Source organism: Panthera pardus, unplaced genomic scaffold (assembly GCF_024362965.1).
Source record: "Panthera pardus isolate Hobbes unplaced genomic scaffold, ASM2436296v1 HiC_scaffold_19, whole genome shotgun sequence".
Classification (NCBI taxonomy): Eukaryota; Metazoa; Chordata; class Mammalia; order Carnivora; family Felidae; genus Panthera; species Panthera pardus.
The window spans coordinates 8,174,771-8,199,807 of NW_026526754.1; the positions used below are offsets into that span (position 1 = coordinate 8,174,771).

Sequence of the window (25,037 nt, forward strand, 5' to 3'; positions counted from 1 at the left end):
GGGGTCCTGCCTAGGAGAGACTGCCAGGTGCAATCATCATGCTGAATGTAGAATCAATAAAGACCAGAGTCTGGAGTGTTTGCCCAGCCTCCGGGGACCTGTTGGTGATCATTCTGTGGTGAAGCTGGTATAAGCAAATCCAGAGTCTTTATTACCAGCTCTGTCAGGGAGTTCATTTCCCGCTCACTGTCTCACTGACCCAGTCCAGCTTCTGCCCTGGCACCAGCGGGTCTGTGCCCATGTTCCATCCATCCTGGCCTCACAGCCTGTCTTCCTGCTGCCTCCCTGGTCACCTCAGCCAGTACCTGGTGTCACCTGGGTCCTGCCTTCCCTCAGTCCGCACATCCTCCCCAAGCTCTCCTGGAGCCCTTGTGCTGGTCCACGACTGCATCGCAGCTTCGCCCACTTTTTTGGCCTCCTATCCATTAGGCCACAGTGGCTGGGGTGACTCATTGTCTGATCCGACCATCCCTCAGATACCTCAAACCCTCTGAAAGTTGGAGCCTCACTTGGCCCTTATTGGGCGTCTTGTCTTCTAGCCAGGCCTCCGTGTCTGCAGCCCCGTCTCCCACTCAGTAGGATGTGGTTTCCTGCCCATGCCCTGCCCCTCACCTGACTCACCCCCTTTCTTCTAAGACTCAGCTCAGAAATCACCTCCTCAGAGAGGCCCTTTTGCCCCCTCTTGCCAGGTAGCTTAAGTACGTCCACTGGGGGCTCCTGTTCCCCTCATTCATGACCTGGTCTCTGCATTTCTAGGTCATAAATGCTCATGGGACACGGCCACCTCCCCAGCAGACTGGGAGCTTCCTGAAAGAAGGGGCTGCCTTGAGGGCGTGGTGGGTCCTGGAGCTGCACCAGCAGGAGCTCAAGAAATGGGTGGGTGAGTGGAGGTCAATCTGCTCTGCCTCCAGGCCTGAGGTGCAGGGTGGACGGGGTGCCGAGTTTCTGCTGTGTACCTGTCACCCAAGTGCACTCCTGTAACCACATCTCCAGGGCTGAGTTAACGGGGACGAGGTGCTTGTCCCAGACCAGAGCTTAATGTCTAAAGACGAATCTAAGCTGATGTCTTTGCCTCGTTCTGGAGAATATATTTCATGAGGATTTTACTTTCTTCAGAGGAAATCGTTTTGAAGCAAACGCCGGAAGGTTACAATTTGTAGAAGCAGGTGTGTCTACTCAGACCACAGCTGTTTGGCCAGGAGCCATGGGAAACAGCTCCTTTGCAGACAGCTCTGTGCTGCAACTTGGTTTAATCTGGGAAAGGCACGCCCTCCGCTTGTGGGCATTGGGATCATGGGGCTTTGTCTGGTGCTGAAGTAGCAAGGCCTCTCACTCAGATGTGGGCAATGAAGTTCACTGTCAAGGATGTTGGTGAGGCCAGAGGGCCAGCCACTGTGTCCCTTTCCCCTTCTTCATGGGGCAGGGAAGGGGAACCTGTTTCAGAGAGGATAGGAGGAGACCCTGATATCCTGTCCTGAAGCTCCAGACCAGACAGTGGCCTTCACCACTTCCTCCACACCCAGCCTGAGCCCTGGTCTCCAAGGGCCAGGCTCTGTATGTGGGGTGTCCTAACCCCGATGGCCTTTCCTTTGGGGTTTGCTGATTCAGAGGTCCTTAACTTACGCCAAGCTCCCGGGCTGAGACCCTGAAACCAATTTTATGACAGTGGCTGAAACTGGAGGATTTGTGGCAGGCTTGCTGACCCTCTGTGCACACGATCTTTAACCCCCAGGAGAGTTGTGTCATCTCTGTGGCCCAGAGCTTGTGGCTTAGTACTTAGATTGGTGGCTGTCCAGAGTTCTCCCATACCTGCTATCTGACAGACTCGCCTGTTGTTTCTTTAAAATCCCAAAAATTTCATTTGAATTTAACCCGAAGCTGGGGCAACAGCCCACTGGCTCCCTTTGAGCCTGTGGGCTTGGCTGCCTTCAGCACAGTGTGCAGCACACAGCAATGCACGGTGCGGCCATCTTCAGACTGGCTGCAGTGAAAGCTGTAGGGGAGGCCACAGAGCCGCCTGCACCAACTGGACCTAGAGGAGGTGGCAGGTCCTGTCCCTACAGGTGGGGAAGGTGGAATGGGGTCTCCCAAGTCTCCAGCAGCCACTGCATTTGGCACCAAGGTGCTGGGGGTAGGGGTCTAGGCCGGACTGCTGGGGACACTCAGATGTCACCCCCAAATGCATGGAGCAGGCCCACTCCCAAATCTCCTTAGCTCTTTCTTCCTCTTCTCTGTGGCCTGAGGTCACCAGCCCAGCTGACACCACCCTTACCTGAGCACCTACCGCACCCTGTCACCATCCTCCGTCTCAGGCCACAATGTGCATAGTGGTCGAAGGAGCTTCCTAAACAATCTGACTAGATCCTCCCTTTGGCAGTCCCGTGGCCTTGGAGGAGAAAGTCCAATCTCCCAGTCTCTGTCTAGGGGCCCTCTGTGCTTCTGCCCCTCTTTCCTTATCCAGCCCCACCCTGGAAGGGTCCCTAGCACCTCAGAGGTAGATGCAGCCCCACTTCGTCAAAGGGTTCCTGAGAGAAATTCCCAAACCTTCTGCTCTCCCATGTGGCCCATCCCTAACACTGGCCAGGCAGGGTAGGGACCTGCCATCAGCTGTGACCGCACTATCAGTGGGGACTGGCTCCCTCTCCAGCTGCCCTGTGTCCACCTCACTTCTGCTGTGGCCACAGGAACCCTTCTGGGCAAGTTCCTTCCCAGCCCTGCCTGCAGCGGCAGTGAGCGGCCAGGCCTGATCTTTCTGGTTCCCCCAGGCTGGTCCCAAGAATGTTGTTGGTCTCAATGCAGGCATCAGTGGGTTTGAGGTGGCTGGCAGCCCAAGGGCCACCACGGTGTTCCTCTAAGATGTGGCAGATCCGAGCATCCTAGCTCTTCATGGCCACTGGGTCCCCCATCTGGGGCCCCTCCCCTGCCTCCTGTCCCTCAGTGCCCTGGACATAAGGAGCCCCCAGGTGCTGCCCAGCCACCCGCTCCTGCATGCAGTCCCTACATCTATGCACGGAAGCTGCTGAAGCAGTTGACACAAAAGGAATTGCCACGGATGAAGCCAGTTTCTAGAGCTGTGTGGTTAATTATTTTGTCTCAGTGAAATGAAAGGAGGGCAAACAAACAACAACACATTAATTAGTTTGATCTATGCTTTCCCCATGAAAGAGGGGAGTAGAAGTTAAATGCCAGAGGCTGGGAACTTCTCAGAGAGCCCTAGAAGCTTTTGAGGGTGTGGGTGCTGAGGGGGATGCAGCAGGGCACCCAGCCTGTATCCCTGGGCCCTTTGTCTTGCCCACACCCCCTGGCGGGGCAGGACCTTGTGGGTGGCCCAGCCCAGGCTCAGTCTCCCAGTGAGGCATGCCTTCGTCACCTCCATGCCCCAGTTCTCTGCTTCCCTGTTCTAGAACTGGCATCTTGCCAAGCAAAGTCTACCATGGGCATCTCTGATCAGGGTGACAGGTTCCTCAAAGGCCACATGTGCTGAACTATAGCCACTCAACCCCACATGCTGGATTGCTCTTTCAGGTTCCTATTTAAAGCAACAATCACTCCTGGGTTTCTCCCTTTTATAAGCCCTGGTGAGTAGATTCCAGGATTGCTCAGGATGCCCCCTCCCCTGCCCCCATACCATGGTCTCCAGAGCTGGGCTTGAGTCCCAGATACCCTCAGTTCCTCATGGTCACTCCTGAGCTCTGGGGTCACTGTGGGGGGCTACCCAGTGCCCCAAGGGAGGGCTCTTGGGAGTCAACCTCTGTCCTACAAATGGAGACCTCAGACTTGCCCCCTCACTTCCAACTGCCCTGCTCAACACTCAGCTTGGGTTGGAGGGTCAGGCTCGCTGATCCTGTCTCGTTATCTATGGCATAGTGGTAGCAATATCTGCCTTCCAGGGCTAATCATGAGGATTAATCCTTCCCTACCTTCCCTCCTCTTCCTTGTAGGACCTCCCTGACCAGGTCAGGAGGGAGCCGCCTCCCCTGAAGCTGGCTCCTGTGTGTCCTGGCTGCTCAGCCTGACCTGTGGATTCAGTGGATTTTGAAGATGGTACAAGCTGGTTCCGTGCACTGTGCTGGGGGCAGCCTGAGCCGCACCCCCTGCCCCCGATCCTGATCCTCTAAGCTCCTGACTGACCTGTGATGCTTTCAGATCCTCAGAGACCCATCTGCACTGTTTAGGCTGCAGCTGCTGGCCTTCACAAACGTGTTCCTCTCCCTACAGTGAGGACTGGATGGGGCCTAATTGTGACAAGGAGACTGGGCTGCAGAACCAGGGCAGACGGAGGGAGCAGAGAGGTTTGCAGGCTGATCCAGCAAGGAGGGGAAGTTGCCTGGGGAGGTTTGGAGTCCAGATGGGAGAGAAAGAGGTGGTCACAGGCTGGCCACTCCTGGGCAGGCACAGGACATTGACAGAGAGAAGCTCTACATCAGGGTCCTGTGGGTTACTGGTATCTGTGGTGACCTGACCTGCAGATGCCTCAGCACAGGAAGGGAAGACTTGGACTGCTCAGAGGCCGAGCTAAGCCAAAGCTGCTCCCCCATACACCTCCCTGAGATGTCGGGGACCAGCTGATCTGCTATCCCTTGGGGAGGGCATCTGCAGGAATAGGGCCTGGCCAGGCCTGTCCTGTTTGGTGTTGAAGATTGGGGGGAGGTTCCCAGCAGCTGCCCCGGGGAAGCTGCAGTGGGCGGGACCTCTGCTACAGGCACCAGGTGGCACTGGCACCAGGGTAGCCACCCCACTTCCCACTTCCCTGGGAAATGGACCTGGCAGGCATGCTGGTACACAAGGCCTGCTGCACTGGGGCTCAGAGGGTCCCAGATGAAGGTTGACTTTGGACTTGAATTTTTCCTGCAGCAGGAAAGTAAGCAAGCCAGACCAGTCCTGCTGGCCAAGGCCAGCCCTGGCCCCTTCAAGGAAGCCTGAACTGTCTTGAGGGATCTCTGAGCTTTGGGGAACTTTGGGGGAAGTTGATGAGGGTTGGGAGTTGCCCCAGGCTGGGTGTAGGGTGGGACCTGTCCCTCCTTCATAGCCCTTTGCTCTGGTCCGTATGCCTGCTGAGCCCTGTCTTCCCAGCAGCTGGGCTGGGAATCCTGGGGCAGAGGGACCTCCTCCTATCCTCTCTGTGTCCACAGGCTCATGTCTAAACAGGCATTGGGCCAAGCCCCAGGTTTCTGCAGGAAAGACCGAGAGGATCCCTCCAATCCAATTACTCAAATGTGCCTGCATCCGCCGGTGGCGCCGAGATCGGGCCGGCCCATTTCTGCCTGGATGCCAGCCGCACAAGGGTTGGCATAGCAACATGAGCTCTGATCTGCTGAAACTTGGAGTCAATTCGTCATTGGGAGGACAGAAAGAAAGACTGAAGAGGACGCCTTTAAAAGTGATGCGGGTCAGACAAATCCAGGCTAATCCCTGAAATCCACAGAAATGGGGTCTGGCATTAACACGTGTGCCATAGCAGCGACTCCCAGTGACATGGTGTGTCAGGTAAATGCCCATTCACCCTTCTAGATCCAGAGTACCTGCCCCCTTCTTTCTGAAGCTCTCCCTGACTTCCCCATCCTGCCTATACCCTCTCTTCCCTACACACCCCCAGCTGGCCCGCTAACTAGGCACATGTCTGTTTGCACATCGGGCCCCCCCCGCCCCAGCAGCCTGAGAGCACCTGATGGAGTCTCTGGCACCAGCACAGACCCAAGTCCGAGCCTGCTCCACCTCTCTGAGGGTGGCAGACCTGCTTTTGTCTGTCCCCCTCCAATCCGAGGGGAGAGCAGTGAGCCACACTAAGTCAACCGGCACCACAGCCCCCTGATCGCAAGGTGAATGGTCATACGACCCACGCTCTCATGGGTGTTCTTACTGGACCTCTCAGGAAAGAGGCCTGCATTTTCTCTGAGGTGGAGGCACTAACAGCCTGAAGCTTCTGGAGCCTTCCTTGAGAACAAATCTAATTCAAAGGTAAATAGACCTTAGGGCTGGAAGGGGAGTCCTGGTGACATTTTGAGCTCCAGTTTCCCTGGGCCTGAAGACAACACCACCCCAGACTTTCTAATGAGTGAGTTACCAAATTACCATTTCCTTTGCTCTAGTCAAAGTTGCGTTTCTGTCGCTTGCCATCAAAGGGATCCTATCTAATATATACCAGCGACCTGATCTTTCTAAAACTCAATTCTTAATCAGTTTGTCTCCTGGGTACACTTCTGTGGCACCTCATGGCCTGCCCACTGGGCAAAGGATGGGGGTGGGGGACTTTCTCCTGAGTTCTGGAAGGCCCTGCAGGAACTGGTGCCTGGGGTTTGTGCCGCTATGGTTTGAGCATCCCTCAGGAGACAGCAGTGCAGATGTTGCAAGCACAAAGTCGGGTGCCAGGCCACTGACTCTGAGCTGTGATTTCCATATCTGTTAGGCATCTATAATAACATAACTAGCTCAGGGTAGTTGGAAATGATGTATGAAGACTTAGCACAGCGCCTGCCACATCTCTAGTAATATTTTTGTTACTGCTACTACTGTTAATTTTCTTGCTGCAAAGGCCCTCAAGATACAGCCGGAGCCCTCACAGTTTCCTCCTTGTGTGGTTGGCTGCTTGACAACAGGGTGCCCTGCTATCCCAAACAAGGGGTGAGGATGGTGCAGGGGGCATGGGGGCCTCATTCTCCTGGCAGGACGGTCTGGTGGGGGCTGCCTGTGCAAGCCCAAGTCACAGGCTTCTGCAGAAACCTGTGCAGGTACAGGCCAAGGGGCCATAAAATTTTCAAAAAGACACTTTCCAAGGGAGCTATTAATGTATCACGTGGTTTCTGAGAATAGGAACAGGCTGCAAGCAGCTCCGTGGCACCCCTTCAGTCAGTCAGCCTTGGCATTTCCATGTCAGAGCTCAGAAAGCCCAAATGAAGCTGATTCCTGCATGACTGGAAAGCAAATCTCTAGCCACGTTGGATGTATATGTGCCAGAGGTGGCCAAATCCATCTAATATTTAAAATAGCAACACTTCTGGGTTCAAGACCTTGTGCTACAACAGTGCCATGGGGCAGCTGCCCTGAGACCATGTGCTTCATCACAGAATGGGGCTAAGTTTGAAGATCTGGCACCCCACCCTCTACTTTCTGCCTTTCTAGAATCATCTATTGGTGACCAGAAAGGGGGCCATTAAGGAGAAGGCTAGGTGGCGGTTGGCACCTAAGTCTATACCTGAGCCCAGGGCATGGGGAAGCTGGGGGTGAGTGCTTCCTCCATGATGAAAATCAGGTCTGAGATCAGTCTGTTCCAGGGTCTTCTCCACACGGGCATTGACAGGGCAGCTCCAAGGCAGGACTGGAGCAGGCCGTTGTGACTACCAGAGAGGAGGCTTCAACATCCTTAAGCAAGGCCCAAATCAGGAGGCACGTGCCAATAGCTGAGCATCTAGACTGGCATGGGGCTCCTACCTCAAGTGGCCTGAGCCTGCCCGTGTGCTGAGGTCTTTGCCCGAGCTGGTCCTCACAAACAGACATGAGCAGGGGGTCCTGGAACTGCCCAGCAGGTCACATCAGCTGCCTCAGGTGAGCTCTGGGGTGTCTCCTGCATGACTGGCTGAGTGCCAGCATGCTTCCCTCTGGCCAGCCCTACTTCCACCCTCAGGGGAGACCCTCCTGAGGGATGGAGACCAGGAGGAATCACACTTTTCTCAGGCTCTGCTAGTGAGGCTGCTGTCCCAGCGAAGTCCCTGGTTCCCTGACATGAGGGCTGATGTTAATGGTTCATGAGCTGAACAAGGCTTGGAACATCCTTTGCTTAAGAAGAAATGACAACATACTTTCTGTGGGAGTAGAACTTTAAATACAAGTCCACACAAATGGTAGGATTTATGCAGACCCAGTGTTCAGCTGCATTTCAAGTACAGTATTTCCTCCTGGAATGGATTGGCCGCCTGAGTGGTGTGTAGGCATTTCAAGGCATCAGAGAACACAGATGAAGACAACAAACCTTCCTAAAACAGAACAGACTTGCTAAAATTCTTCTGAAGGGAATCATTTCACATTCAACCTAAAGTTTTCTGTGCAAAGAACATTTAACAAACTGAGTCCTAAAGGAGAATTTATGCAGAGATCAAAAAGCAAATCAGTGTGAATGAGTAAATAAAATCAGGCATGAGTGTCTCGCCAAGGCTCCCTGCAGCCCTGGGCAACTGGGTTTTCTGGACAGAGGCTGGGTCTCGTGTACCACGGAGCACTCAGGCACTCATCCTGGGCCCTCGCAGAGGCCTGGAGTCCGAGGCCTCTGCCATACTCAGGTCCTTCCTCACACACGTTACCACTGAAGCACCTCGCTCTGAGAGAATGGGCAAGAACTCCCTCCTCCTGAGAGAGGAAACCCCACTCAGGCTAAACCAAAGACTGCCTGACTTAGACGGCCTCTGACCTGCCTGTGGGGTTTCAGCACCCACTCCAGAATGTATAAGTGAGAAGGGATTGGGGGCTGCTGGAGTCAGCTTCCCCCATGAATGAGATGTTGAGCTTCTTTTGCGTAAGACTGTGAATTAGTCATTTGTCCCCAGCAAAGCCAGGGGAGAAGAGATGGTGGGGATCTATAGCCCCCAAGTTCCCTCTAACTGCTGCCACCAAACTTGCCTTCCAAGGGTCTTCTGAGGCTCTGGGTTCCAACTAACGCCTACCCCTCTGGTCGTGGTAGCATTTCTACACAGTTCTTGGCTACTGAATCCTGCACTTGTGAAAAGGGAAACAGGAACCCTTGGGTCTGGCCAAAGAGGCTTCGTGTCCTCAGATTGCTGGTATAGACATGCTAGTGTAGACAGTGACATGTCTCCATTCAGGAATGACTACTTATAAGCACGCTTTATCTTTGTGAAGAGTTGGGCAGATGTTTCCCTTTTTGTCTCTACCGCCGCTTCCAAGTCTAGACTAGGACTCCTGCCTTACTTCCTCTAGCCCCTGGCGAGGCCAGAGCCTGCTTTCCGGGCATTGAGGCAGGGATGCGCTTCCTGGTGTCCTTGTGGACCAGGCTGGGTGGAATAATGTGACCAGCTCCATCTGACAGATGAGCTGTGAGTGAAAATGATATGGGTCACTGCGGGGCCAGAGTCCTTAACAGCAGGCGTGAGACCTTCCAGAGTTCTCTCCCTTTGCCACATCTACCTGCAGCATTCAAGATGGTGGCTGCTCCATCAGCCTGGGTCCCAAGGTGAGGACACACGGAGCAGGGCCCCAGCTAACCCACGTGTAGTAGGAATGAAAAGAAAACTTAAGATTATAAACCGCAGCATAGCCCATCCCAGCCTGACCAATAGAGGAAGGCTTCTGGCTTTGTTTCATCAATCCATTTACGAAAAACAAGGCCTTACTGATCAACAGCCCTCAGTTTCCCAGGTATATAACTAGATCCACCCTCCAGACCTAAATCTCTTCAAGAAAGATCTTCATTTTAAATGGCAATAATGATGTTCCTCTGCCCTAAATCCAGACCAGGTAGGGAGCTCACTCCTTCCCATTCTCTCAGGGTATGTTCTGAACAGTCCATTCCCACTCAGGACCATGAGGCATCAGGGAAGCTGAGCCATAATCTTTTAATTTTTAGTGGAAACCATTTCTGCTCAGAGAAGAGGCCACTGCTAGTGATACAAGTAGCAAAGTAAATCCATGGGCATGGGGAAGTAAATCCCCTGAAAACTTCTACCAGGGATCAGTGTACAGGTTGGTTCCAGGGGCCAAGCAAGGCCCACAGGGGACAGGCAGGAGGGAATGTCAAGAGTCCACTGAGGTGGTGCAGATGGAGATGGATACAGCAACCTATGCTTAATGGTTGGGGGTCAGACACTGCTGGGTTGTGCTGGCTGAGCGGTGCATGCCGGGGCTGGCGCGGGCGGGGGGAGGCCTGGGAGCTTGTGGGGGGGCTCGAAATCCAGCTCTGATGAGTCAGATGCAGCACTGTGACTACTTGGGATTTCACAGCAAGGTCCTGGGAATTTCCGGGGGTGGAGCCTTTGCTTTCTAGGTGTGTATATTTTAGTGTGGGGGTGTCCTTCTCAAGGGCATTGAGACAGGAAGGTGGTAGGTGGTGGGTGTAGCAAGCAGTAGCAAGGGAGGGAGATGAAGTGGAGAGTCGGAGAGAGCTGCGAGTAGGCATGTGGGAGGCAGAGCCACTCAGATAGTCCAGGCTGCAGGGCCAAGCCCTGACCACAATGACCCACCAAGTCCCAGGAGGCCGGGGAGGAGACGCCGGGAGGAGCAGTTGTGGAAAATGGGCCTGGAGGGAGGATCCAGCGCATTCACTGACAGTTTATCCTGAGTTGGGCTTGTTTAACTTAAATGTTTAGAATGTCCCAGTGGCTTCCCACTGACACCACACAGATCAGGCTAGCCTGGAGCCAGTCTTCTGCTCAGAGTAGGGAGGGCCGAGCGACGCTCTGGATGGCTGAGTGTCTGGGCAGCCCCCTAGTTTGAAGCTCCCTGCACCACCCTCACAGCCAGACAGAAGGTAGACAGGGTGTCTCACCGTGCTTTCTGGTAAAGTTCTGGAGAGAAAATTGCCAGAACAGAGGTCAGCACCAATGAGAAAACACTCTATGCAATTTCAACCTGATTTTACTTTTAAAAATAGGCCCAGTGGGAGGTGCAAGCCACTTGATCCTCATCTGTCCTTCTGCTCTCTGCCCTCGGTCCTGGAACCACCATCCTTCTCGTTCCTTTCCTGTCTCTGGGTCTGCTTCTTCTCAGAGCCTGTTGTTGTCTCCTCCTCCTCTGCCTACCCTGAGGAGCTAGACCTTCCTCTGACTCTTCTCCTCTCTTGGTTGATCCTTCAGGGTCATCTGTTCCCAGGTGTCTCTCCTGATAGGTCACCTCTTCCTCCACTGCCCCACCACCAGCTCTGTCTCCTGAATCATCCCTGAGGCTCTGGACCTCCTCCATACCATGCCTCTTCCCACCGGACCACAGTTCTACCTCCCTGACCCCTCATATCCATTCCCAGGGGTGTGTCGGGGTCAGGCCCCACCCCCTCCCACCTGTCTCCTTGCAGCTGGCCTCCCTTCTTCTGGTCCACATGGCAGCTACTGAGGTCTTTTAAAACTACACAGTAGACCACATTACTTCCCTGCTAAACTCTTCAGTGGCTCCTGCTGACCCCAGGAAGATGCCCAAACACCTGGCAGGGAAGGGCAGGCCAGACTCAGCATCCTGATCACTCTGCATCGCCTCCTATTTCTGAAGTCCCAGGGGCTGTGCGCAGTTCCCCTCCATACCCTTCTAGGTCTCCATGCCTCTGCTGGGGTTGTTCCCTGGTAGCCACCATCTGTGTGCAGGGATGAGGCCTCAGCAGGGGGCTTGGGGTCAGAAAGTCACAATGATGTTCTGTTTACCAAGTCCCAGCCAGTCCTTGGCTCTATGGCCAGAGGACCTTTGACCTGGATGAAACAGGTCATTTCTCTCTAGACACCTGGCAGTTTCTGTCCATCTACTTATTGCACACATTTGCAGTCTTGCACACCAGAAGGGTGACCAGCCCCTCACATCTTCAGATTTTCCAAGCTAGAAACAGAATTTGATCTTGAGCAATGTTGGCAAATGCCATTCCTCAAAGCAAAAGGTGGAAGTGGTGGTCCTATGGATTGTCTCTGTAGACCAGGGACCCTGCTCTTGTGACTGACACCAGCAGCCTGGGAGCTGCTCAGCCCCACCCCTCCTCTACTCCCAGTCCCAGAGAATGCAGGTTTTGCTTTCTAACTCTGAGGACTTTGTCCCCCCTTGCAAGCACTCAATATTTTAGTCCGTCACCTGACTATAGCTGTGTTGGGCACATAGTAGGCAAGTGTCAGCTCCCTACCCCCTGCCCAAATTACTTTCCACCATTTGTTTGACAGTGCTTGTTTCATAGCATCCTTACCAGCTCTGGGTTTTAAGCAATTAAAACATTTTTCAATAGTTTAGTGGGTAATGATATCTGGTTACATTTCCCAAGATATTTAACTTGTATTCCTTCATTTTTGCGAAGTGTTACCTCAATTATTTCCCTAGGTATCGAAGGAATTTGTATTTTCTCCATAGATTTGGGTGTGTGAGACACGCCCCTCCACTGGCATTCTACTGCACAAGAGGGAGTTCTGGACAGGATCAGACCGCCAGCCCCCTGATGGCTTACTGCGCAGCTGTGTTTTCAAACTTTTAAACCAAGCAGCAAAACCTTTTCTTAAACAAGCTCACCCAGCACCTCTTTATATAAAACACTAATCAGCCTACGAGGGGAGGCCTGGAGAGGCAACTCCCACCCTCTCCAGAAACCCCTATCTTACCTGAGGAGGAGCCACTGGGACCCTCTTGATCTTCGTCTGAAGAGGGGGCGCCACTGCAGTCAGGACCTGAAACGAGATGAGCGGTTCACAGAGGTGTCCGGAACTCAACCGACAGCCATCCAGCAGCCCAGAACAGGTGAGCCAGGTACAAAGACCAAGGGGCCCCACCTGCGCCAGAGGCTGCGCCACACCCTCCACGTCGCCAAGGGGAGGGTGTGGACCGGGTCCTTGCAGACGAAGTACAGCTAGAGGGGGTGGGGGCTGAGGTTTCTGCGACAAATGTGCACAGGCCTGGGGGTCGGAGGGTTGACAAGTGGGGAGGACTCTGCCTGACGGGCGGGAGGGATGAAACCTCCTCGTGGACAGCTGGACCTGGGCCAGGCCGCTGAGGGTGTGCAGGGTCGGGACGGGAGAGAGGCGAATTCAGAGCTCCAGCCTCGGGGCCTGGGTTTGATCTGATAGGCGAAGCTAGAACAATTGGAGTTTTCCCCCAGGAGCTCGTTGTAATCTCCGCCTCACAAAGATATGTGGGGGTGGAGAGAACTGAACCCAGGCAGCAGAAGATGGAGAGTGGCCACCGGGACCCGGGTCGGGTGGAGGAGAAAGCCGCGTGGAGAGAAAGAGAGGGCTTTCACAGCAGATAAGGGTGAAGATAGGCTGGCTTAGGGGACGCTCAGCAGAGACACTTCGTGACCTCAACAGGGTCTACTTAGAAGATGATTGGGAGAGCACTCGTGTGAGGGGAGGCCTTGGACAAGATGCCACCGGCTCCCTGTATCTCCTGCTGGCTTGGCCTGAGCATAAGCAGCTCCAGACACAAGCGCCCCAATGGGGGTTGGTAGGCTGGGTCTCGCTCTCTGGTCCCGCCCTGCCCTTCTAACCTCGCCCCTGGCCTCGGGTATTGACCCCACCCTCGACACTCTGGCCCCGCCCCCTCTTCCTAGGCCTCCACGCCCCTCTTGGACCGCGCCTCCTGGTTTGAGGCGCTATTCTGACTCTTTAGTCCCGCCTTCCAGTCCCAAGTCTGGTCCTCGACTTTCCAGACCCATCCTTGGCTCCGGGCCTGGCCTCCTGGACCCGGCCCAGGAAGTTCAACCCCCACCCCGCCAGGCTCCGTGTGCGGCGCCCCTTGGCCCTCCACCTAATCCAGCCAGTTTGGCTGCCGGGACCAAAGCCCTCTCTACCACTGTGACATGTCGAGGCAACCGTTACTCCCCAGCGCTCCTCTGGACCAGCTTCCATCCTTTATACACACTTAGTTTGCAAATCGCCCGAACTGTATTTCAGAAGAATCTGAAATTTAAGTCCCAGTCCCCCTGCCCACAAGCCAAAGATGTTGCAGAAGGGCTGGAAGGAGTGTTTCTTCACTTGGCAGGCAACTGGCTTCCCTCCTGCCTAGGAATCCACATCGAGAAGCTTCCGGGTGACCTGGGTTCTAGTCCTGGGTCTGCCATCCGTCTGAGTCTCAGATGCCTCCTTCTTGGTAACACTGGGGGTGGGGGGGTGTCACTCGAGGGTCCTGGGCAGCTATGACCAGGACAAATGAGCATGAGATGTTGACAGATTAGGGTGGGAAGAAGGAAGCCGTAGACCCTGGGACATGTGTTCCCCTAGGGGCCCTTTTTCCCATGTGGACACTCTAGCTTGTTTCTTCTGAGTTAACCACCTGGCAGGCATCCCTCCCCACCCGTAGCCTGGGGAGTCCAGCCTGCTGGGAGGTCAGAGGGTGGCCTCCAGGCAGGTCTTGTTTTCTGTCCCTGGGACCTCTGCCTCTTCACCCTCTGTAGGCTGATGACCTGCATGCACCTCTGTTCACCCTCTTCCTGGGCTGACCTGACCCTAGGCCACAGGCTGACAAGCATCTAGAAGTGGACATGGAGGAGGCAGGCCTCTCCTGGGCCAGCGCAACCAATGCAACTCTCAGCTCCCTCCACGCTCGGATGGGGAGGAGCTCACTCCTCAGCTCCCAAGGAGAAGCTTCTCAAGGAGGCCCTGTGTCCCCAGACATTCTCCAAATTGTCCCCCTCCAGCTACACAACCTCTCTTCCCCACCAGACTCTTGTAAAAAATTCTCTGCATGGTTTTTCAAAATAGAATTAACTGACAGGAACTGACTATCTAGGGAGGGGTTTCCAAGGGGAAATGAAATTACAGGACCTTTTTTTTTCTCAAAAGAAAAGAAAAACATGTCAGATCATTGATATTCTCAGCCAGACCTTGTTTTGAAATATGCTCTCCTCTGTCCTTTCACAAACTACAGGCTTTCACCCTCTTTGAAAATAAGATCACATCAAGTCAAGGATTCAAAATGGGAAAAATTCAATCAGAGCCTCCCTCAGGCCAGCTACACATCTCAATACACTCGTAGGCCAGCAGAATCGGCTCCCGCTACAACCCAGCTCAGCATCATCGTTCAAAACGCACCGGTAGGAAATGGTGAAACAGAAGGACCTTTCATCCCCGAGTGAGCGAGGCCTGCAGGGCTGCTCTTCTAGCTCCGGAAGCTGGTGGTGCCTGGGCCGAGTGGAGTCGGGGCCTCTTGTTTAAATAGGCAGCAGGAGTTGGGCAGGGCGAGCCTGGGGGGCGGGCATGGAAAGTGGGCTGTTTACCCAGCACAGCGAGGCAGTGTCTGGGGATCCAGCAGTGGTCCTCAGCACGCGCCTGCCTGCTTGTCCACCAGGAGCCTCTAGCCCACAGGCCTCTAGACCGCAGACCAGCACCTGGGGTGACCTCTGATGGACGTGCAGCTCTAAGTGAGACCATGTCCTTGGATGCTTGGTCCAGGTTCCTGAATACCTCTACCTCTCCTGAGATACACCCCAGTCAGCAGAACCATTTCTGGAGCTGGATGGACCTGCTCCCTAGTCCAGGAAGGAGTGGTCTCTTCTGGCAGGGGCATCTCTCCAAGCCTCAGTTTCTACTTTCTTTCTACAGTTTCTCCTTTCCTTCTGACTTTAAACTTCCAGAAATGATGTGTGCAAAGGGCCTGATGCCTTAGGAGGTTGATTTATTTATTCACATGGTAATGCTGGGGCCAAGTATCTTTGATGAGGTTCAAGCCCAGAGATGTTTGGAAACGTTTGCAAAGTCACACAGCCCTCTGGCTGAGTGTCAGGGTCAGCCTGGGACTAGGCTGGGTTGGTGGAATCCCCTTGGGGTGAGGGTGAGAAGCAGCTGCTGGCCTTGGGGAAAGGTCTTGAATGAACTTTGGTGAAGGAGTTACCGTAAACCTCCAGCACCATGGCAAGAGGAGAGGCATGGCTGGACAGGCATACTCACATGGCCTGTCTGCGCACTTGGTGGAGACCTCATTGGCAGGGTGCAGAAGTACCCCAGAGTCACTTCTAGGAATGGCCTGTGAGAGGAGCTGCTCCCCACCAAATCCGTATATTACAGCCCTAACCCCCAAGGTGGCTGTATTTGAGATGAGGCCTCTAAGGAAGTGATTAAGGTTAAATGAAGTCATGAGGGTGAGACCATGATCCAATCAGATTAGTGTCCTTATAAAAAAGACATCTAAGAGATCTCAAGGCCTCACCCATGCATTGGGGAAAGGCCATGTGAAGACTGCAAAGCCAGAAGGAGAGATCTCATCAGAAACCCAATCAGCCAGAACCTTGATCTTGGGTTTCTGGCCTCCAGAATTGTAAGAAAATACATTTCCATTGTTTAAGCCCCCTAGTCTGATATTTTGTTATGGCAGCCCCAGCAGACTAACACAAGTGGATGGGATTGAGCACGGGGAGCATGGCAGAGGACGAGGAATGAATGCAGAGGCTTCCAGTTCATCCAACTGTATGGGTGCTGAAGTTGCTCACTGGCCATGGGTGGGGTGGGTGAAGGCAGGGTTGTGGTGTTGAGGGACATGTGCATGGATGTGTCCAGGTGGCAATGGGATATTCTGACCCAGAGCTCAGCAGACAGGTCTGGGCTGGAGCAAGACTGGGGAATTATTAGAGTGTAGGTTAAATCTTAGGAGTGGCTGAATTTTGTCAGATCACCTATTCTTTCTTTTTCAACTGGTCCATTCTAATTCCAATGAATGTTGGATCAGGTTTTGTCTTTCATATTTTTATAAAAAGTCAACCATCCCTTCTCTCTTTTTTGTTGTATAATTGTGCACAAATTCTCCCCAATTTTTAAAGGAGTCTGTTTTCTTCTACTTACCCAGAGCAAGTCTTACTTAGGAGCATAACTGACATGTGATTAGGGTACTCATGCATGGTTCGAATTGCACATTTCTTCCTGAGATTCATCTTATCCTCACTATTTATGATATCAGTTCTTTCATCATTCTTATCCAATTGCAAAAGAACATATCTCCCTTCAGCCTGCCAGATCATTTATCACACCACGCTGTAACTAGCAAATGTTGATTTCTTTCTCTCAGAGTTACACTTGAAAGGCACACTGTGTGCGTTCTTTATTTCTAGGCTGAGCTGTTTCTCATCTCTGGAAACTTTTCTTGTATTGTTTCTTTTCTGAGGTTTCCTCATGGTATATACCTCATCCTATTTATCTTTCTCTCAACTTCTGTAGGGCTGTGACACCATTTCCCATTCCCAGGTGGGTTATGTGTGCCTTTGATTGTTGTCTTTTATCTGTATTTCTGGTTTGATGTCTTGCTTTGTCCTCAACATCACTGCTTTCTCTGCTCTATTGTTTCAGTTATCCGAACTACTGCTTCCAGACATGTTTCAATTCTTTTATGGTTTCCACCATGGAATTACAGCCTTTTTTTTTTTCCCCCGGTTATGATCTGTTCTTGTTAGTAATGTTTTTTGTCACTTTTTTTCCCAGTAAGTTCATCTTATTTGTTCCTGGGTCCTTTCAGATTCCATCATTTAAAAAACAAATGTGTGGACATTTATTGAGGGCCTACTGTGTGCAGACATTGCTATTCTGCATTTAGCACTTGCAGGGGCCTGCTGAGCTTCTAGGTGCAGCAGAATTCTGCAGTTAGAGCTGCTTTGAGGGAGGTTCTGGTTAACAACCATTTATTCCATCTTGTTCCAAAGAAGATTTAAGATGACTTAAACTTTGTTCTATGTACAATATAATGAGACTTTTTTTTTTTTCTAGCAGTGAGGGAATTAGAGTTAAAGGAAAATAAAGGTAGAAAAGGCAAGCAGCAGCCAAGCAGAGATACAAAGGTAGCATGCAGGAAGTGAGAGTGTCTATTCTGATGGTGGCCTCGGTGGGCACAGAAGGGACATATCTTATGACTGTGGCTTCTCCTTTTGATTTCTGATGGTGGTGCTGAAATGGTCCTTTGTTTTAAGTTCTTCCTTGAAAGGCTGCAGCACAGAGGAGGCCCCCCATGTTATGACTCACTCTGTAAGCCCCCTAGGTGGGAAACATTTACTTAAAATTTTTTTCCCAATAGGGAAGGAATTGAAAAGAAACAGGCAAGATACACGTGACAGTGTGGGCCGGCTGCATGTAAACAGTGGGTCAGCCGCCTCCTGCTCATCTTTCAAAAGTTGGTATTGACTGAGCAACTGATCCTCTGTGTATTTCCTGTACCCTGAATCTGATAGTTTCCCTGTTTTGGGGTGGCAAGTATAGTCTGGGAGTGGAAGGCTTCTTGGGGTCTCTCTGTTCCCACAGAACTCCAGAGTGGCCTCATTTCACACCTCTCAGGAAACAGTTTTCCGAGTGACAGATTGATTGGTGTATGGGTGGTTACCAAAAAAGAATCTATTTTATTAGCTGTTTGTCTTGCAAAGTAAGATCGCTTTTTAAAACTTTATCAAAATGTCATCGTCTTGGGGTTTCAGAACGTGCCCTCTGACTTGGAGGGAAGATCTGCAGATCCCACAGGTGAAGAGCTGTCAGGTCAGGGTCTTACATGCACCCTTGGGTGGTGAGCCCTGGTGTGCCGCCCAGCCTGAGCTCTCTCGGGTGGCACGGAGGGCACTAGGGGCAGCTGGGTACCAAAGGGCTGTTGCCAAATCTCATCCTGATGCCTGAAATGGCTTTTTTTTTTTTAAATATACCAAGGGAAAATAAAAATCTAGGCATTCATACACATGAGAGACCATGTACAGATAACTTTGCTTTTCATTTTGAAAAGGAAATAGAAAACATTCCACTTACTAATTTTTTTAGAGTAGTATTATTATACAATTAAAAAGTATTTGATTTTCTCTTGGTGGCAGTTAGAGAAGAGAGAAAGGCAGAGGGAGACCGAAAGCAGTGGAGGGAAGGCAGAGAGCGGAGTTCCGTCCCCTGGAAGCTTCAGTGGGCCCAGCCCCCGTCAGTCAGTTGGTCAGTGGGCAGAGGCTCTGTTCTTGGGCCTTCCCATCACCCTCAACCTGTCATGTCCAGAGTCAAAGCCAGTTACTACCAGCTCCGTAGTCCATTTCTGGTCCCTGCAGCTCCTCTTCCCTCCCTCCTCGGGCCTCCTCACTTCTCGCCTGCAGAGTTACATGGCCCGTGGGGGCCGTCCACCATGCTCACGTCCAAGCTGGGATCTCTACCACGAACTGCTGAGTTCTCTCTGCCCATTCATTCTGTCCAGTGCCTACAGATCTCCCTCTGCTCACAGAACAAATCCATCTACCTAGCCTGGTTTGGGGGCCCCTGGTGATGAGGCCCAGCCTTCCTCAGTCTCACTTCTGCCTTTCCTTCCTTCCCACTGATTTGTTCTCACAGTCTCAACCTCTAGCTTTCGTCTTTCCTGGAACATACCATGCTCATTCACGCCTCCGTGCCTTTGCACATGCTGTCCCCAGTGTCCGGAACACCCTCCCCGGTTGGTCCACCTGGCACCCATCCTCTACGGCTCAACTCTACAGCTGTCAGCCCCCATCCCTCAATCGCACACCCACCAGGCATTGGACTCATAGCCTAGAACCCCCTGAGCACTGAGCATAGGGGCCAGTCCCTGAAAGGCACTCAGGGAACCTTGATTGGATTAATACAATGGTTTCTAGCCAGACCAGAATGTCAATTACCGAAAGGTTCAATTCCCTCTGTGTGTAGCAGGTGGCACAGCAGGAGCTATGAGAAAACTTCCCAATTGTTTGAACTAGTGCATCACTTAGGCTGCCTTGTGTAAAGGGAGATTCTGGAATCACACAGCTAGTGTGGCAGAGCCTAGACTCTGTGATTAAGACTTATCTGTGGCCCCGTCCTGGCCAGTTTTGACCCCCACATGGCTCTCTAATGCTCAGAAGGGACCCACAGACAGGGAAGGAACCCCCCAGAAGTCTGGGAAGGCTGGTAGCTACCACCCTTCCCTCTTTGCTGCCACCCTCCTGTGTCCCAGAGACATATGAAGTGGATGGCGCCACTATTTGTCCTTAACACCTGAGTGCGAATCGGTCCATGGATTGTTGTCTTGAACGTCTGTCTGGGCAGAGAGCTGGGGTGGCTGGGAAGGTGTGAGCCAGCAGCAGCCAGGCATAGATATTGTTGGGGGGCATCTCTGGGAGTCAGGGGGACCGTGGTCAAGCCCCATCATCTCTCACTGGGTCCTTCAGCCTTGCCTCCACCGTTCGTTTCCACACAGAAGCCAGAATCCTCTTTCTACTTACAAACCCCAGCACCTTCCCAGCTGAAAACACCCCCCAGGATAAAACCTATGCCCTGGGTCCACCGTCCTCTCCTGTGTCACTCCTCACCAACCTTATCCTCCCTGCTCGTGCCTCCAGAGCCCTCCTGTTTCCTCCTACAGTCCCTGGTCTCTTCCAAGGCAGGTCTTTGCTCACACTGTCCCATCGCGCTGGAACCCTTGCTCACCTGGCCAGCTGCTCCTCCCCTTCGACCTGAGCTGGAATGTCTCTTTCTCAGGGAAGCCTTCCCAGTCTCCCCTCACATTTATTATTAGGGACTCCCATAGGGAGCACCCATTGCTCCCATCCCTGCCTCTGAAGAGGCTGAGACCAGGGTCACATACCAAACAGTCCTGGCTACCAGTATTCAGACAAGGCTGTGGGGAAGGACAACGTTGGGGGGGGGGGGAGGAATATGCCCCAGATGCGGCTCCCCAAGGGAGATGCTGAATCTGGTTCTGGGAAGTTAGGGGCCTCATAGGAGGAGGGGGCTGTCCAAAAGGCAGGCAGGTGTGTGTGCCTGAACTGTGGCCACGTGGACCCCGTGCTGTAGGCACAGCTGTGGATGAGGACAGGCAGAGGACAAAAGGGGGTCAAGGCCAGAACCACGGGACTCATCCCATTTTTGTCTTGGTGAAGAAAAAGGAGCCAAAACGAGCACTTGGGAGAAGGCAGAAGAACGCAAAAAAGGTGGCTAAAATATAGCCCTGTGTTTTTTTATTTAGTTCTCAGATAATCTTACATTTTTTCGTTTTCACTTAGAATAGCTGGAAAAGGAGGGCCCTACGTGGCAGTCCCTGGATGAGAAAACCATGTGTCAAAGCTGTTGCCGAATCCCTCGCTCTATTTTTACCTTCCTGACACTACCTCTTTGAGCCCTGAGGAGGGCTCCTGGCCTGAGGTGGCCCCAGCTGGCATCCCCAAGGCCAGTGTGGCCAGCCCTCGCTTCGTTCTCCAGAAACCACCAAAAAGCCGGCTATTCACTTCTCTTGAGCAGGAGTAAATGCATTAGACAAATGTTCTCAGGCAAACGTAAAGGATGTGAACACCAAATTACTCCATGAATTACTTTTGTTTCCTTTCCTCAGTTCCAATTTGGGTTGTTTTGTTGTTGTTGTTATTGTTGTTCACATCAGCACGTTAAAGTTGGACGGTAATTAATGTTCTTAAAATAGAACATCCATGTTCCCAAGTTTAGAAGGAAAAACCACCTGGGAGTGAAAGAACGTGGATGTGTGTGACCTGCTGTTCCACTCGCCACAGAACCTTTTCCAAGCCTCGGTGGGGAGCGCCTGCAGGCGGGGTTTGTGGCAGGACACACCGCGACGGACCACGTCTGCGGCCTTTTTTCATTGCGTTCCCGGCTCGGGTTCAAGGAAACCTTTGACATCCGCGGCCAGGAGCTCTGGGGGTTCACCAACCTCTGATTACATTTCTTTTTTAAAATATTGATGAACAGTCCCTCTATCGTTTCGAAACACTGAGGCTGCGGCTGTTGGCTCGGTGCAAGGCCTCCTCAGGCCACAGAGCCTCTCCCGGCACCTCGAGGCTCTGGGACTCTCTTTCAAACGCTGAGAGAAGAAAATGGTCCCTCTGGGTAGGGGTGGGGGAGGTCACTTCAGGATCCAAAATCAGGACTGCCCAGGCTGCAGATGCAGGTTGGGGCGGGGGCGCCCATTCCTACTCCCACTGCCCCGCAGCCTGCCTGATGCCCCACTGCACATCTGGTCACCTTGTCCCTGACATGTCTGCTGCCTGGGATGGAGAATAGTGGGACTGGAGAGGATCACTTCCAGTCCCATAAGGTCCAGAAGAGCTAAGTGCCATCCACCCCATCTTAGAAACACCCACACAAAAGGGCCCTGCAGGCCCAGGCTGCCCCGGAAGAGCTGACTACCACGTGGGGCTGGCTGGCGGTCCCCATGCTCTGGGAGGACTCGGTGCCCAATCAGCTGCTTCTTGCCCACACTACCAGCTTGTCATTGCCTGTCCCCATTGACTGAGGACACCCCCAGCAGCCAGGTATTGACATGGCTTCTGTAGTGACCTTGTCTAGAGGAGAGCATCTCTTTACAGATGGGGTATGTCAGTGATGTGCATGATACCCTGAAGCTCCTGAGTGCGTGGGGCTGAGGCCAAGTTCCTGCCATCATCACACCTCTCCACTCTACAGCGCAGCAGAGCGGCTACTGTTGTCGCCTTTGTACAGATGTGGAAGCTGAACCTCTGAGAGATGAAGCACACTGCCCAAGATCACAGTGGAGGAGGTGGGATTTGAACCCAGATCCATCTGACTCTGAAGCCAGAGCACTTCTCCATCTACCCTGCCACAGAGTCTCCCGCGCCCACCTCCTGCCCTTGACACGTGGCCTCTGGAAGGGGCCACCCTCAAATACATGCGCCATGGCCGTGGGTAAGGGAGCTCTGTGGCGGGTACCAGCAGCTGTGGTGCTTCTCGTCAAGTCCTGCCCAGCTCTGCTGGGGTGCCCCCTTAGTTGGAGGCCCTTGTTGACACGACCCATTTGGACTGCAATTTTATAAGGTAATTATGGATCAGTTTGGTGACCATCAGGCCCTTCTGCTACATCCTGGGAAATGGACCTAACTCTGTTACAGGGTAAATCAGATATAATCAGCTCCTAATTCAATATGGTGGCTCTAAGTAACATTTATCTAGATACAGAAGCTGGTCCTGTGAGATAGCCAACAGTGGTGGTTGGATTAGACTCAGACAAGAAGAACCCATTTGCTGACAGTTTTAAAAATTAAGTGGAAGAGACAAACTTTTCCAGTACTGTATGTTATTACATACACTCATGTGTTCCAGGCACAGACAAGGGCATCTTTTGGAGTGGCCACCTGCATACCTCAGTCTCATCCTGCCCGTGGCTCATCCTTCAAATCTTGACACAAGTGCCTGGACGCCTGGAACACCTTCCTGTTCAAAAGCCAAGCTGGGCGATCAGATGGTGGGCAGGGCTGGCTGTTGCTACCCCTTCTGTGCCCGAGGATCCTAAAACTCTTAGCTACAGAGCTTAGGTATATTGGCAGACTTCCTCCCCAGCTCTGAGTGGGATAGAATTTCTCTTTTGATTGGTGGTTTGGGAGTCACGTAGGCTAAATAATAATCAGATTATTGATTGGGTGATCGTGATTGGATCTGTTACTTTTTGTTTGTTTCTTTGAGAGAGAGAGAGAATGAGTGGGGGAGAAGGGCAGAGAGAGAGAATCTTAAGCAGACTCCACACTCCAATGTGGGATTCAATCCCATGACCCTGGGATCATGACCTGAGCTGAAATCAAGAGTTGGATGCTCAACCGACCGAGCCACCCAGATACCCTGGATCTGTTACTTTTGCATCGGATCGAACTTTATGTCCCCACTTCCTTCCCAACTGCCAGCCGAGTTGACCAACAGCAAGGCCCACACCAGACCCACACCAGACAGTGTATGCAAACTTACAGAAGCAGTGGCCGCTAAGAGCCGACAATGTTCCATAGACTTCTACCCCAGCCTCCCTTAGCTGTATGGGCCTGCCTTCCAGACCTCTGTGCAAGCTTCAACACCTCTTCACCCACACTAGGGCTGGCTGGTGACCTTTGATCCACCAAGTCCCTCGTTTGGACTCTCGCCCCCCTGTCTCCTCTCACAGTTGTTAAGGTCTAACTCCTATGATAAATTCCTTATTCCACCACACTTACAGTGATTCTGCCTCCTTGATTGAACCCTGAGTGATAAAGCACCCACCTCTTCAGATAGGCCTCATTTCTCTCCCCTATAAAACGGGGATGGTGTGAGACATACAGGTTCCAGTAAGGGGGCTGAGTCTGGGTGGTGGGCCTGAACCTGGGACTGACGCCAGCATGTACATTTGTCATAGTCTGCAGACAAGCTTCAGGCCAGCATCATGACTCGGTCGGGCTTTTCATCTTAATACCAGCTGTAGGAGCCCCACAGAGCAGGGCCCTGTGAGGTCAGTGGACACATTTATACTGGTGGCAGAAGATGTGGGGTGTCCCTCCAGTAGTCAGACTGGTTATGGAGCACTGTGGGTGCTCTGAGGGAGTGTTTAAGGCAATGGCTGGTCGGAGCCTGATTGGACGCTGGTGTCTTAGCCGGGAACGCAACCCTAAATTGGAACATCATTCCGCCGGGAAGCCGGTGTGTGCTGAGTTAGGAGGCTTGCAAGAAGCTGCTGGGAAGAGCGAGAATGGCTCTTTGGACAGAAACACACTCTGCTGACTTGCTAGTGAGGAGGCTCCGCTCCCCTGATGACGAACTAGTCCTCCCCCATGGAAGCTGGAGAGTGGATCTGTAGATGCTGTCTCAGGGTGGTGCATCACCTGCTGCCGATGTCCGCGTGGCCCACTCCTTCACTGTACTCAGGTCCCCACTCGATGCCACCCCCTTGGAATAGCCTGTGCCACCCCATGCAAACTTAATGCCCCCTTCCATCACCCTCTGTGCCCTTACCCTCCTCCATTTTTCTTTCCAAAATATAACCACTTAACACATGATGCATTTCCACATGGTCTTTCTTCCTCCACTAGAAGGCGAAGCTCCATGAAGGCAATGCTTACGTCCGTCTTGTCCAGAGCACCCGGAACAGCACCTGGCTCGTAGCAGACACCATTGCAAATTTGCTGCAGGTCAGAATGATTGCCGTGTAAAGAAAAGTGTCCTGATCTCACCTCTACCTGTGTCTTCATTTGTGCTCAAAAACACCACAGACAGCGCCCCCAGCCTGGAGGAAGGCTGCTTCTTGGTGTCAGGAAGGCTGGTTTGATCAGTTAAGCACCAAACATGACTGCTCGACATCAGGACTTTAGTCTTTTCTTCTGATCATTACTCTTGATCTTAGGATCTGTAACCATTTGGGAAGTGGATTTGGTGTGATTAAATTCTTTTCTAACCTAATCCTTTATGGAAAACAAAAGTTTTAAATGGAGTGAATTAGAATGGATTTGCTGATGTCTCATCATTTGCAAGATAATTCACCCTGGACCATTTTGAAAACTGGTGGCCAGGTATCACGCCCCGAAGAATACTCCACTGGATCTTCCTGTGACGGAGGAGGGAAGGCTCCCATCCTCACAGAGGGCCCGCCCGTGATTAGAAGAGTTACACAGGAGTCGGAGGGGCCAAGGCTGAGAGCTGTTGGGAAAGAGAGCTGTCCATGCCCTTTCTCTGCCA

The 25,037-nt window shown here is 52.6% G+C and overlaps 1 protein-coding gene and 1 long non-coding RNA gene across 7 annotated transcripts in view; one reads left to right on the forward strand and one right to left on the reverse strand.

Moving 5' to 3' along the window:
• Nucleotides 1-25,037, reverse strand: part of SMPD3 (sphingomyelin phosphodiesterase 3) — an 83,409-nt gene that overhangs the window by 15,068 nt on the left and 43,304 nt on the right. The window contains exons 2-3 of one of the 3 annotated variants that reach the window (XM_053906596.1): nt 12,285-12,350; nt 4,132-4,235 (exon numbers count right to left, since the gene is read on the reverse strand). The gene's annotated coding sequence lies outside the window, so the exon portion shown is untranslated. Of the gene's footprint in view, nt 1-4,131; nt 4,236-12,284; nt 12,396-25,037 lie in introns of those variants that run through there. The other 2 variants (XM_053906594.1, XM_053906595.1) reach the window with 2 other exon arrangements.
• Nucleotides 84-23,540, forward strand: LOC109270724 (uncharacterized). 4 transcript variants are annotated; one of them, XR_008423540.1, is made up of 7 exons: nt 84-876; nt 3,942-4,044; nt 4,219-5,487; nt 12,040-12,420; nt 14,545-14,710; nt 19,984-22,385; nt 22,671-23,540. It is a non-coding gene; the product is annotated as an uncharacterized LOC109270724 (long non-coding RNA). The 4 variants fall into 4 exon arrangements; XR_008423537.1 differs by having other exon boundaries at nt 86-876; nt 19,984-23,540; XR_008423538.1 differs by having other exon boundaries at nt 86-876; nt 19,988-23,540.